At 38.9% G+C, this 13,166-nt stretch overlaps 1 protein-coding gene across 1 annotated transcript in view; it reads left to right on the forward strand.

The window, feature by feature from the left end:
- Window positions 1-8,572: 8,572 nt before the first annotated feature.
- The window catches only part of PRDM2 (PR/SET domain 2), a 56,994-nt gene continuing 52,400 nt past the window's right edge, over window positions 8,573-13,166 (forward strand). Inside the window, 1 exon segment of the mRNA XM_050714965.1 lies at window positions 8,573-8,686. The gene's annotated coding sequence lies outside the window, so the exon portion shown is untranslated.

The following is a 13,166-nucleotide window of genomic DNA, read 5'->3' on the forward strand; positions in this document are numbered from 1 at the left end:
GTGTCCTGAAAGGTTTTTTTATAGCACTCAAAACATTTCAACTTGAAACTCTACATTCCTGTTACACTTTGGCATAAAGACAATTGCTGAAGAGACATGTTCTCTTTAAACATTGCAATACTTCATACAATCGAAACAGCTCAAATTTTACAGCTGTGAATGTTCAAGTGACGTTACTTTGCTTCCACGATAGTCAGTGTTTGGTCAGCCTAGATCTACTACACTAGTTTCAGTTCTTTCACCTCGGTTGATCAGAGACTGACAAAAGGCTGAGGATCACACAGGGGAACCTATTGTTTCATACAGACGCAGATAACACTTGCCTTGCAGAACTAAAATTACAAAAAGAATTAAGCAAAGGCCACTTCTCAAAATTTAACCTTAGTTTTATAGCTTGGTGGTAGGAGAGATTTTGACCCAAGACCCAGCCCTTAAAGGTAAGTTATACAATAAAATATAGCTTGCATTTTTAACAGGCAGCCTTGGCTTTATCAGTAAATGGTGAAAGCATTAAGATAATATAAATTGCTGCATCAAGTTACCTCTGTAATCCAGAGTGGGACTTCACCTGAGGAAACTACCCTTGGCACTAACACTCTTTGAGAGACAAAAAAAGTAATGAAATCACAAAAACATACATTGCTACTAACCACAATTCCCAGGGAGGCAAAACCTACCCTCTGTTCATTTAGAACTAGAAGTTCTGGGCTTAAGAAATGTTTTACTCTAATTATGAAGTTACCCCTTGAAAACAGCTTTCCTGGTGGACTTGCCTAGGTCATTTTGTCATGATTAATAATTAGCTTACTTCTACAATAAGTATGCTTGATTAACTGAGTGGAAAGCAATAAAAGTATCTGAGAAGGTAAAGTATTTCTGCATTTCACGCAGAGAACTGGGCAAGAATGACTTAAGACTTGATATACATGACAAGAAGCAATGTTTAAAAAAATACACAAGCAGAATACCAAAAGGAAAGACTTCTCACTGCAGGCTATTAATACAGATGCAGTATGACGGCATACCCAGTAAGTTGTATCATAGCACCAGCTAGTGGTAAGAATTAATGAAGGCATTTTTACAGGAAAAATAACCAGCATGTTCATAACAAGAAAGCTTCAGATTATTGTATGTAGTCTCTTAGCCATCAAGCCTATTGCCATATCTGTATTTTAGATATGGTTCAATAAAACCAAAGTTCCATATCAGTTTCACTGAGCATGCCTAATCCATCTATACTGCATATCAAGTGGTTTTGATGTAGCTGCTAAACGTTAGTAGTGTAGACAACAACCAAGCACTAAGTATGGGAAAAAGTGTTACTTCATCCTCAGAGCCAGCCTGTCATTAGACAAGTATTAGTTAACCAAAACAAAGAAGTTAAACACTATTTTATCATGTTTTTACCTTCCATGGAGTATTACCAACATTCTCCTTCAACATAAACTCACTGAAATACAGGATTTTCTCTGCTGAGTTAATTACTTAAATATTTAATGATCAATCATTTTCTGGTCCCAATCCTACAGTGTTTGAAGTTGTTTACAGAGGCAATCCTAAAACATCTACTCTAGTTTGCAGTGGAAACCATCGAATGTCAGTTGATATTCTAACTTTATTTGGACCTTATTTTTATCCCTATGTCATTGTTGATGTAATTAACACAGATTAATTTTTCCAATTACTAACCATCACCTGAGTCACTACTCCCAAGAAGTCCTACATAGCTTACCTGATGGACTGAAGATCTCAGCAGCTGTCAAGTTCTGGAGACAGCAATGCTCAAATTAAGCACATCTGTTCTGCCTTGGACTTAAGTTATCTGTTCTGTAAAACAGAAAAAAAAAAAAAAGTCTTGGGCTCCACTGCCTGTGATCAAGAGTTCATGAAAAGACTTCACCGAGTTTTGACAATTGTCCTACCCTGGATGCCCTCGTTACCTTTTTGCTTAAGTCATATGTGATTTGTGGGAAGGCCACTTGCAGGGTGTTCAGGGAAGCACAATATCTAAGACTAACTAGCTATGACCATATAATCAGTTCCTTAAAGTAGTCCTGAAGAGGAACCTTGCAACAACTACAGGGAAAGGAGTACTTGTTGGTTGGCAGATGGGTTGATGTACAGTATTACAGGCAATAACAGAACTCAGACAAGAGTGACAAGCAAACCATGAGGCATTTATGAATGGCGTTAACAGACACCATTGATAAGCTTCGGTACTGCTGTTGTAAAATAATTAGATCTTAAATTAAACTTGTTACTAATGTAAAGAAGAAAGACCATAGAAAATAGAAATGAAAAAATAAGGACTTTGAAGGACCCTGAGGCTAAGTTAGAAAGGACCACCTAAACCAGAAGGAAGTGAAATAGAAATACTTGAGTATTATTACCCAGGATATTCCAAGTCACCGAAATATCTTAGTAGTTCAGCCAATTCTTTGTTGCCTCTCAAACAATTTTAGAAAAAAACAAAACAAAACAAAACAAAAAAAAACATATTAAAATTTAGAGCTACTAAGTACCCCAAATCCCAAGCAGTTGGACAGTATCAGTCTTCCCCTGAGAAGCTTTTAGTTTAAGCCATAACATGCAGTGTATTGTCTCCTGTGCTTACAAGAACAAACTTGAACAGCACAGAACAATTAGATAATAGAGACCTTGTTCCAATTAACAAGAGAAGAATTGGCCATATTGGTATCACCTTGGTTCAGTTAGTTTCAAGGCTGCTTCAGACTCTCTGATGAGAAAAATCTTTTCTAGAAATTTCATTTTTCTTGGATGGGTCACCAAGACTGCTACATCTAACAACTTCCCTATCTCTAGCAACATAAGCATCACCTTTTCAAACACCCTGAATATATTCAGTCAGACATCCAGATTTACAGAAGTTCTTACCATTATTTTTCTCTCCCGTGAACTGATATGTGTCTGTGCATTTTTAAGCACACTCAGGCAACACAAGCTAGCCTAACTCAGGCTAATTTGTGATTTAGAAGCACAAGAATAGCAATATTGCTATTTTAAGAACACAAAAATTGAGTGTTCAGAATGTCAGTGGGCTAAAGATTTGTAGGCTTCTCTGACCATCAAAACTAGTAGAAACTGAAGTGCATGTCCACTGGAACACCGCCAGATGGTATATATTCTCAACGTGAGGTGAAAATAAAGATGACGTTCTTATATGTACACAGTCAGACCTATCTAGGTTTCAAGAAGTGGCTAGATAAACAAAAACCTTTGCTTTTTTTCCAGGCAAAGCAAACTGCAAAGTCTACCTGGAAATAAATAGGGCCAAGAGAAGAGTCAAGACCAGCACAGACTATGTCAAAACAGGACAGCTTTTTCTGCTCAGTAAGGCTGAATGATCAGTTCTGGAGAAAAAAAAAAAAAAAAGTATTAACAGTCACTCACCACAAGAAAGTGACCGAGTTACAGAATGAAAGTGTTTCAGACAAAGCTGATACTGCAAGATCTGTTTTTATTGTAAAAAGGGATGTTTCCTACGTGTTTCCATCACAATTATCCAAAAGTTCTGTTATCTGCCTTTTTAATGCTGTCTTTTAACCTCAATGGGCTTGCGTACATTTGAAAATGAGTTCTGATTACTTCAGTTTGCTGAAGTATTTCTCCTTCAGAGAAGGTAGAGTATTGCAGTAAGCTTTGTAGAGACATTTCTAATTTAAATGAGCAGCCTGAGAGCCATAGGATTCATATATGGAAGACTGCTACATCAGGAGTGAGCTGCTAAAATATTTATAAATAATGTGACATTCTACTGTGTAATGACTTCCAACTAGTGGTATTAATCTGTCACAAAAGATGAAATGGTATTTTACTCCCCTGCATTGTCATTCCTAATTTTTTTTTATGGACAAATCTTTGTCCATATAAAGAGTTCATGTGTCAATACTTTGGTTAACACAGTTATGAGATAAACCCTAATCATCTCCAGAAAGAAACATGGCTTTGAACCTTGACGAGTGTTCTCTCCTGTTAGAGCCTAATGTAGCTTTGAAAACATCCTGTCCATACAACAGATCCTTGGAGCCTCCTTTTGAATGTTAGTAAGGCCTTACAGCAAAACAGAAACAAGTCATTTCAGTTCTCCCTTTGCTAGTGTTTTGTCTGAGGTAAAGTATTGAAATAATGCCTAGCATTCTATCTCTTAAGGCAGCAGTTACTAAAAAAATAAATTTTTAAACAGAAGATTCTCATATACCTCATGTAACTCTTGCATTTTTAAAATAAAAAGGTGTTAAATATCAATGTCTTTCTGGTCCATATTCCACTGTTAGAAGCTATATATTAACTGAATCACAGCAGCACAGAAAAGTGATTTGGAAGCTGGATAATCAACAACAATACAGGGAACAATGTATGTGACTACATGATTATGGGTGTCGCTACCTTACAATCTTTCAGAACATACTACATGTAAAGTAGAGGTATAGAACCTGCTTGAGTGACAGCTAGTTGAGTAAGACACTAAGTGCTATTCACACTTGAGCAAAGCACAGCTGCTTAGAGCAAGAGTGATAGGATAAACCAAAAATACACAGCCTGAGAAACTACCAGTGAGGCCCCTAAGGGAAAATAACTGGAATCCCTGTAGTTCAATACCAAGCTGACAAATCATACGTTGTCTCAAGTTTCTCCAAATCTTCAAGTGTACTTTCACTGATGAAGTGTGGTGCTCAGTTTGTTGGTGGAGATCACATTATTCCCTATTACTGTTTTAAAAAGCAGCACAAATTTGTGAAGATTTTCACAAAGTTTGATTCATTACAAGTCACTGCCTGAACAATGCAAGAACTACAAAAAAAAGGCTCTTGTCTACCCTTTTTTTGCTTGTGAAAATGTTCCAGTGACAGCTGAACAGAGCAGTACTACTACTACTATTCAATAACCAACACCGACAAGCAACTCCAAAAGCAAAGTTTGTATTTGTAAGCGATTTGCTATCACACAGTCAATACAGTATTATTTGACAATATCCTTTAACAGGTTCATCAAACATTTGAAAGAGATATTGTTATATTTGCAGTATGGCTTATTTGCATCCCTTGTGTGTTGATTTATTCTATTCAGCACAGCAGAAGTTCTAATTTCGTCAGTGCAATACCTGAGAACTTATTATTATAGACACATAAGTAGTATTTAACACATGCATCTCTAAATTCAAGAGAGTCAGAACCCAGTTTAAAGTTTTACAAGTATTCCCCCCACATAGACACACCCCATAAAGTACTACATTAGTGGAAGAAAGCAAGAACCTTTTACAATATATAGTTAGTATTCTCTAAAATTTAAAAAGAAAATTCTTCTGTCAGAACTCATTTCTTTAATGTACTGTGCATCTGTTTATTTTTAGAACAGTCTTGGAAGATGATTCAAGTTAACAACAGAAAATATGAAGCCCAGAAAAGACTACGCATCCATTTTTAAGTTAAAAAAGGAAACAAATAGGATAGAGGTTCAAAAGTATATTTACTAGCAAATAGCACACTGTTGAGCAAATGGCTTGGAAATACTTGGACTACACTCAGCTTATATTACTAATGGCATTACAAGTGTTAAACACCAAAACTACTGATGAACAGACAGCACCTGAGAAGTTGTTGGGTTTTTTTTTCTCCTTTTGCAGGTATGCACATAATAAGCGCATGACAACTATACTTTATATAGATAATAAGAGAATATGACTGCTTTCTACTCTGAGGATTTTGGCTAAATAAGTGTAATAATCCATCCTTAAAATATCTGCAAACAAGAGTTCCTTAGGTCATAAATTACTTAATGCAAACCAATTCCAAAGCCTATCTTGTCTTAGCATGGTTAGCAGACCTCTTCAACATTTAGATTCTTTGTTTTAGTTATTTTCTTGTAACAGTGACAATTAGTCTTTTTAATTAACAGAGTTGAAGTATTTTCTCTTACTATTCCAACTCTTTCTTTTAAGATTTCTAACAACAAGGGTTCTAACAACAAATCAATTTTATTAAAAGCTTTTTTGAAAAATACTGATATTGTTACCATAGAACTAGGGCCTTTTATCCATTGCAATTACACGCATAAAATGTAAGTAATTAGAATAAGCTACCTTGTTTCCACTTAGAGCTTCAGCTTTTCAAGAGTTCCTTCTTCATCTACAATATAAGGTAGAACAAAGAAACAGTTAATAAAACAAGAAATATATTAAGAGCAACACAGAATTAAAGAGCCTTTGGAAAGAATTATGGATCTATAAAGAAGTCCATGTTGTTCCAGCATTACCTTCCTAGACAATAAAAAATAAAACAATGGCGTTGAACAAACAAAGACAATTTATAGTTTAAGGACCATCATCCATTAGAAGTCTCCTTAGGAATTATCATTAAATACTAAAGTACACTGGAAAAAGGTTTTTTAAATCGCCAACTAAGCGAAGCACAAAACAATGAATCCATCTTAGCTATACTACATTCCTACTATATTACTGCAGAAAGACACATAAAACCTGCAAGAAAACAAAAAATGCAAGAAATGAAAGACCAGCAGCCTCCCTTTTTATTTAAAATTAATAAATAAACAAATCCCACATATCCCAGACCTCAAAGTAAACCTATTACTGGCTTCTCCTATGACTTTTAAATAGATGTCCTTCCATCAGCGGCAGGTTGAGTCTTTATGTTAGGCTTCTGAAGTGCCTTGACCAGGAAGGAATAGAGAAGCAGTAGTTCTCAATGGAAAGTTTTTGCTTCTTTCAGCCTTAAATGAGGGAATAAGCATTGCTAATTTAGTAATGAAACTATAAAATAAATAAGTTCTAACAAAATGTTAAAAATACTAGCGCTTTGTAGCTAATGCTGTATGTTATGTGGGTTGGCTCGTTGGTATCTTCTCTGCTTAGTTTACAGTGTCAACAACAATGCTTCTGGAGTATAGAAAAAGAAGTTAAAAGATGTAAGATGGTAAACGTATATTTTCTGAAAGGGATTTGTTCTGAGCTTATCTGACACCATTTTCTAAGGCTCTAAATATGTTAAGCAGAAGACTGTTGTGATTTGTATTCAGATTACTTGTGGTAGTTTTGAGAAACCTTATCTTCAGTATTTTTGAAGATAAAAAAAGGTTGTACTTCAGCTAGTAAAACATGCATTTTGTTCTGGGGATTTGGTTTCTGTTACAGGTACAATAAAGCCCTAATAGAGCCAAGGAAAGCCTTGATTTTTTCTTGAGGGGAAAAAAAAAAATACGAAAACCTGTATAGGTGTAATCAGTCTAGTTTATAAACTGTTAATACAGATAAATTAGAATTCAATTAACTTAGTCACTTAATAAGTCAAAGCAGTTTAAGCATATTTATCTAAGGATTTGTCATTACTAAAATTAGAGGGTTCAGAACTGATTTTGGTATACTTAAGCAGCATTTTAAAATATAAATATCTCCTGGGTGTTCCAGGTGGGAAGATCACTGTGTCCTGTTATTTTCAGTCTGCTGTTGTTTGGTGGAGTTATGCATTGTAACAGAGGCATTAAAACTTCCTGGCTTTGAAGTCCATGCTTTCCTTATACGTGAAAGATCATCTTTGCAGCTATGCTCATTGGAAACACGGTGGAGTCTTTCAAAAAGCTTCAGTTTGACATGAATTGATGGTCAGGCAATTTCCTTGGCTACTTGTTAAGGAACTTTCCTGCTTTGTGGAACAGGGCTCCTCTCTATCCTGTTACTACGAGTACTTTGCATATCCAGGCTTAACGATTCTAGTGTTACTCCTTGATGTGCATACATAATGAATGTGAAATCAAAATAATCTAATAAATATTAAACGTTTCTAAACTTCAAACCTCTGATTTATAACTGTATTAGCTTGACTCCCATCTGATGGGCATAACTCAGGCTTTTTTTCACTACGTAAATGGCAAATCCTTAACACTTCCATGTTTTAAAAAAAAAAAAAAAGCCCTAGCCTAGGAAGATTACATCTTTTTGATGCTATTATGAATACAAAATTCAAGTGAGCGGTAAAAATTATTTTCCTCCGCAACTTAGACAAAGGGAGATGCCGTTATTACCATCTCCAAGGTGTAACTTGGCATTTTTCCTCTCAGAAATTAAACCAAAACAATTCTGGTTTCAAGAGGCCGGCACGACAGACGCGCAGCAGGGGCAGGTCGCAGCCCCCTGTCAGACCGCCGGCCCTCGGGGGGCGAGGCTGCGGCCGTGCATCACCTCCAGGTTTTCCAATCGTTTCCCCACAGACACTGACGTGATTTTTTTCCTTTTTTCAGTCAGAGTGCGGAGCTGCACTGCGAAAAGATGACATTTAAAAAAAATAATTAAAAAAATCAACTAAAAATTAAAAAATAAATAGGGAAAGAGAACCTGCTCTTCACAGCTCATTGTCTGGGGATGAGGGTGGTGGCTGGAGGCCGCGGTGCGGAGCCGGCTCGGGCAGGTGGGGTGAGCTGAGGCGGTCTCACGGGGGGCGAGGCGGGGGGCTGAGGGCGTCGGGGGTGGGGGGGGGGACGGCCCCGCTCCGGAGGGGGTCCCGCGGCGAGGGGACTGCCCGCTGGCCTCCCCCCAACGTCACTTCCGAGGCTGGAGACAAAATGGCGTCGGGACGGTGCCGGAGCTGAGGCCGCTCCGGGCCGCTCCGAGCCGGGGCCGCGGGAGGAGGCGGCGGCGGCGGTGGCGGCGCCTCAGGTGAGGGGAGGCGGCGGGGCCGGGCGCGCTGCCCGCGGGCGCCGCCGCGCAGGAGGGGCGGGCCGGGGCTTGGGGGCGGTGGGCAGAGCCACAGCCAGAGCCAGCGGTGCGGGGCCGGGGGCGCGGCTGGGAGGGGGTCCGGCCGGCGGAGCTGCCTCCTGCGGGGAGGTGGAGCCGCCCTGGGGGGACCCGGCCCGAGAGGGCTGCAGGGTTTCAGCCTGGCAGGGAGCGGGTCCCAGGGAGGGGAGGGAGCATCTTCTGCCACCCATCTGCGTCCCCTGCCTTGGGTTTTCAGGTTTCTTGTTGAAAACGCTGCCTCAGAGGCATCAGCTGGCGAGGCAGAGCTTTGTTTGCGAGACAACTTTTGGCTTCCAAGTAGTTTGCAATGCCTGTGCCTCTGAAGTTTTGGCAGTTCCCGAGTGATAGGGCTTGCTGTAGCCCAAGTGGCTGCCCAGCTGGGTGAGAGGGGGCTCGGAGACGTGAATTTTGCTTTCCTCAGTAAGAACATCCTTCCTGGGACACGGCACTCAAACCAGGGATTTCTTCGTAGCGGTGCAGTGGTAACGTGGGGAAGAAGGCTTGGAGTGAGCAGGCATCAATGTGGATGTGGGATATTTAGGGGAAATCAGAAGTAGTACCTTGAAGTACATTTTGTGTTTGAAGCCAGAGCAGCAAGTGGAGCATTGCTGACAAGCTTCTCAAGAGCATGTAGCTGAAATCTTCAGTAAAGTTTCTGATGGTTTTAAATTCACATGAAGGAGCCGCAGCTTTATTTTGAAATAGCAAAGACAACTTTAAATTGTTTTCAACTGTTGAAGAAGGGAGGGAAGGTGATGTGGCTGCACCTGCTGCCTCGGCACTTAGAGGCAAAAAGAAATATTTTTCTTACTTCACATTCAAGTGATCGATAGCGGACAGCTTTCGAAGGCAGCAGGGCTGCTTGCCTTTCTGATGCCACTTTTGCTTCTCCCAGCCTAGACTCTGAACTGCGTTGAGCATGTTGTTTGGATGCTAAGTCTTTTTCAGTTTATCCACGTGTATTATGTCAATGGGAAGATGTACGGCAGTGTAGTGTCTAAGTATTATGTTACTGTCCCTTGACATTTGCCACGTTTTAATAAAAACGCTGTGCGTGCTAAGGTACACCATCCTTGGCATAGACTGGGAGGCCTTCAGCTCTTCTAGCTGCTGAAACCAGTGGCAGTGGGGCAGTGACAGCCCTTCAGATAAAGAACGGCACCACTGGTAGACGGGCAATGTGACTTTTAGGAAACAGAAGATCTGTCCGTTTTGTAGAGAGTGCTGTCAGAGCCGTGTAGCGCTTCTTGGTTTTCAGGCGTGTAGCTCAGTGTTGGCCCCCCCCTCAGGATAAGCTAGGGCAGAAGCATCTCAACAGCTTGTCTGACCATAACAACGAGGCCAAGTTTCACTTTTAGTGAGACCCTAGTTTTGTGGGAAAAAAAGGCAAATCATCGCTTTGGACAATACAATCTTCGATAGAAATGATGGTTATGGTGTTGGAGATTCCCGAATTGAGTGCTATTTGCTGTAGGTGTGGGGATCCTAAAAAAAAAAACCTTCAAGAGTAGCATGGAAGATGGGGGAAGGATGTTGAAGTACTTACGTACATTTGTGTAAACCATCTATATTTATCTACAAGTATTTGCTTGAAAATGGAAGGGAATTAAAACAGAAAGTCAAAGTCAACGACAGCTTTCCTTTAAAACTCAAATGGCTCTTGGCATCCTTTGTTCAGTGCAGCATTGTGCCCGTTTCAGTGTTTTATACAAAGATTTTGATCCTTAGGGGTGAAAAAAAGTGACAGGACATAAAAAGATTTAAATATTGCTCAGCCCTAGGTGCCAATCCGGTAAAAACAGAAGTTCAGGGAGATTTAGAGATGACAGTTGTGGTAATGTGTTTGTGTATGGCTGTCTGCAGCCAGTAGCTCCTTAGCAGCATGCCTGCCATACCCTTAAATGAGTCTCAAGTAGGGGAAGAAAAAAAAAAAGAAAACCTAGGCTATGGCTTGTAGCAATAGCACAGTACCCTTTTCATTGTGAGTCATTTGCTTACTTGTGAAGACAGGAGACTGCTACTTTTTTTTTGTCAGGGTTTTATAAACATCTGGGGTTTATAAACTCATGCATGTTGAATACCTGCGTTGGCAAAGCTTTTCCTTTATATTTCCTTGTGAGCCTTTCTTCAGTCTTTGTAGTTAGCAGAGCCTCCATGCTTAATTCTTTCCGAGGTGGAGTTGTGTTACGTGCTATCCCCTTTTGATTTATAGTTTCACAGTTTTTAGTGTTCTGTAATTCAGTCAAATTTTTTAGTCCTGTACATGATTATATTTGCTGTACTATTAACATACATGTTAGTGTCTTACAATTGCAAAATCCCTTTAGTTTACTAACTCTTAATACGTGGCAATTTTTCAATAGGAACACCGTAGTTCTGCAGCATTTTCCATGGCCACGGTACGTGATAAATAAAGTCTTGAAAAGATTCCTGTTATTTTAGTGCAGTGCTCTTCATCTTGGATATGTTTATTTCGACTTAAATCAGACTGTTTGGAGGAATCTTTGAACCACATGTAGTCTTGGCGAGTATGAAGAGATTTTAAAAGTACTGCAATGTATTTCACTTTGAATTTCTTGGCACGTGAAAGGGCAGGTGTGATCCTGCTCCTTAACACCTTCCACCCAAATGAAATTGTTTCCTTTGCCAATGTGTATTTTCTGATCGTATTCCTAGCTGAAAAATATTGCTTTGCCTCTGTGTAAACATGCTTATAGACAGAAGTGAGAGACACTCCTATGTTGTAAGAAGAAACAACTGAAACAGGCTATTCCGTGTACTGGTAAATCTACAGTGTACTTGTCTGAGAAAATCATCGTTTGAATCTACTGCCTTTGCAAGTAGAATGGAAAGGTATGCTTCTGTCTGAAGATCGGAGTGATATTTCTGGGTACGTGCAGTTCTTAGAGACTGATACCTCCTGTTGCTGTTTCTGCTTCGTTGCTGTTTGATCCTGCCATGAGGAAGAAATGATTTTCTAGAAAAATGTGTGTGAAGGTGAAGAACTTGGCGTTTGGTTTTGTGTTGATGACTTGTTGGTGTGGCTATTTAAATAAACCCTCTTAAGGTATAACAGCTTGGTTTTTGCATAGCAGTAAACAAAGCTTTTTTTTTTTTCTTAGTGAACAAGAGGCAACAGATTTTAATGTTCTAATCATTACTTGCCCACTTTTCTCTGCTTTTCTTCTGACAGTCTAGAGTAATTGAAACTGTCGTGGCAATCAAGTGCCCATAGGTAGTGCTGGTTGTTTCTATCAAATCCATGGTTTTTAATCTTTCAGAGCTAACATGAACTTAAATTTTTGGAAGCTTTAGTACACACATTTTCAGTGTATTAGGTGAAAGAGTAACTCAGTATCAAACTGCAAAAAAATGTAAACACCCTGATGTGTGTGTGGGGTTTGTTTTTTAAATCTTTCATATGCTGCAACTGAAAACCAAGACAAAGAAAAAGAGAATTTCCAACACCTTGCAACGTCATCCCAGCCTGAGCCCCTGCTCAGTAAGAAGACACGCTGTTGAACCTTTCAAGTTTTATTCCTGTTTTGTAAAGAACATGTTTTTACTGGGCAGTGATGTAATGCATGTCCCGTTTGCAGCTTCCAAAATAGGATTGATGTTCTTAGGCCTGTTTTTTTTTTTTCCTTTCTCTGAATTGGAAGCAACATTCTCTTTCAAAGTAGTCTTTTATTTTGGGTTTAAAAAAATAAAAAATAAAATTATATGCTTACAGATGTGATAAATATGGCTTAGAAAATCAGAGGATAGACCAGTTGGTATAGCCTAGGATTGTACCTAGTATCTGTAATGCTGGTTTTCTATAAAATTGCTTTCTTTTATGTGCAACATTTATTCCAAGTAAGCTTTTTCTTTTTTCTTTTTTCATAAGGGAATATTTAAAATTCCTTGAATGTAGAATTCAGAAGCAAGGTCAATTTTTTTGTTTCAAATGTTTTCTTTCAGAGTGCTCAGTGTTTCCTCAAATAAGAATGCTTTGTATATTCTCATCTAAATAATTTGTTGCTTAATGATCAGACTTTCTAAATAAACTTTCCTGAGACTCTAAGATTATAGAGAGTGGTAAATATTTCTTTGTTTGTTTCTCAATTGCTTCAATATCGTGTGAAAGTGCCTAGGAATTTTCTACTCATGGGATGCAGCAGTATGTAGTGGTTTGCCGTAAATATTGTAATATTTATATAACTGTTGTAATATTTATGTCAATGTTTTCTGGAAATTTTAAAAATTCAAATTACTGGCGAGTATGTTTCATGTTTGGCATAGAACCAAACCTTTATTTACCTTTTCTGCAGTAGTTCGGTGAATGTTCAAGGTTTACTGTGATAGACTTTAATAATAGTCTGGGCTTTGACTGGTAGATACGTGTATGTGTTGCTGTTAA

The sequence above is a fragment of the Cygnus atratus genome, chromosome 21 (assembly GCF_013377495.2).
Source record: "Cygnus atratus isolate AKBS03 ecotype Queensland, Australia chromosome 21, CAtr_DNAZoo_HiC_assembly, whole genome shotgun sequence".
NCBI lineage: Eukaryota > Metazoa > Chordata > Aves > Anseriformes > Anatidae > Cygnus > Cygnus atratus.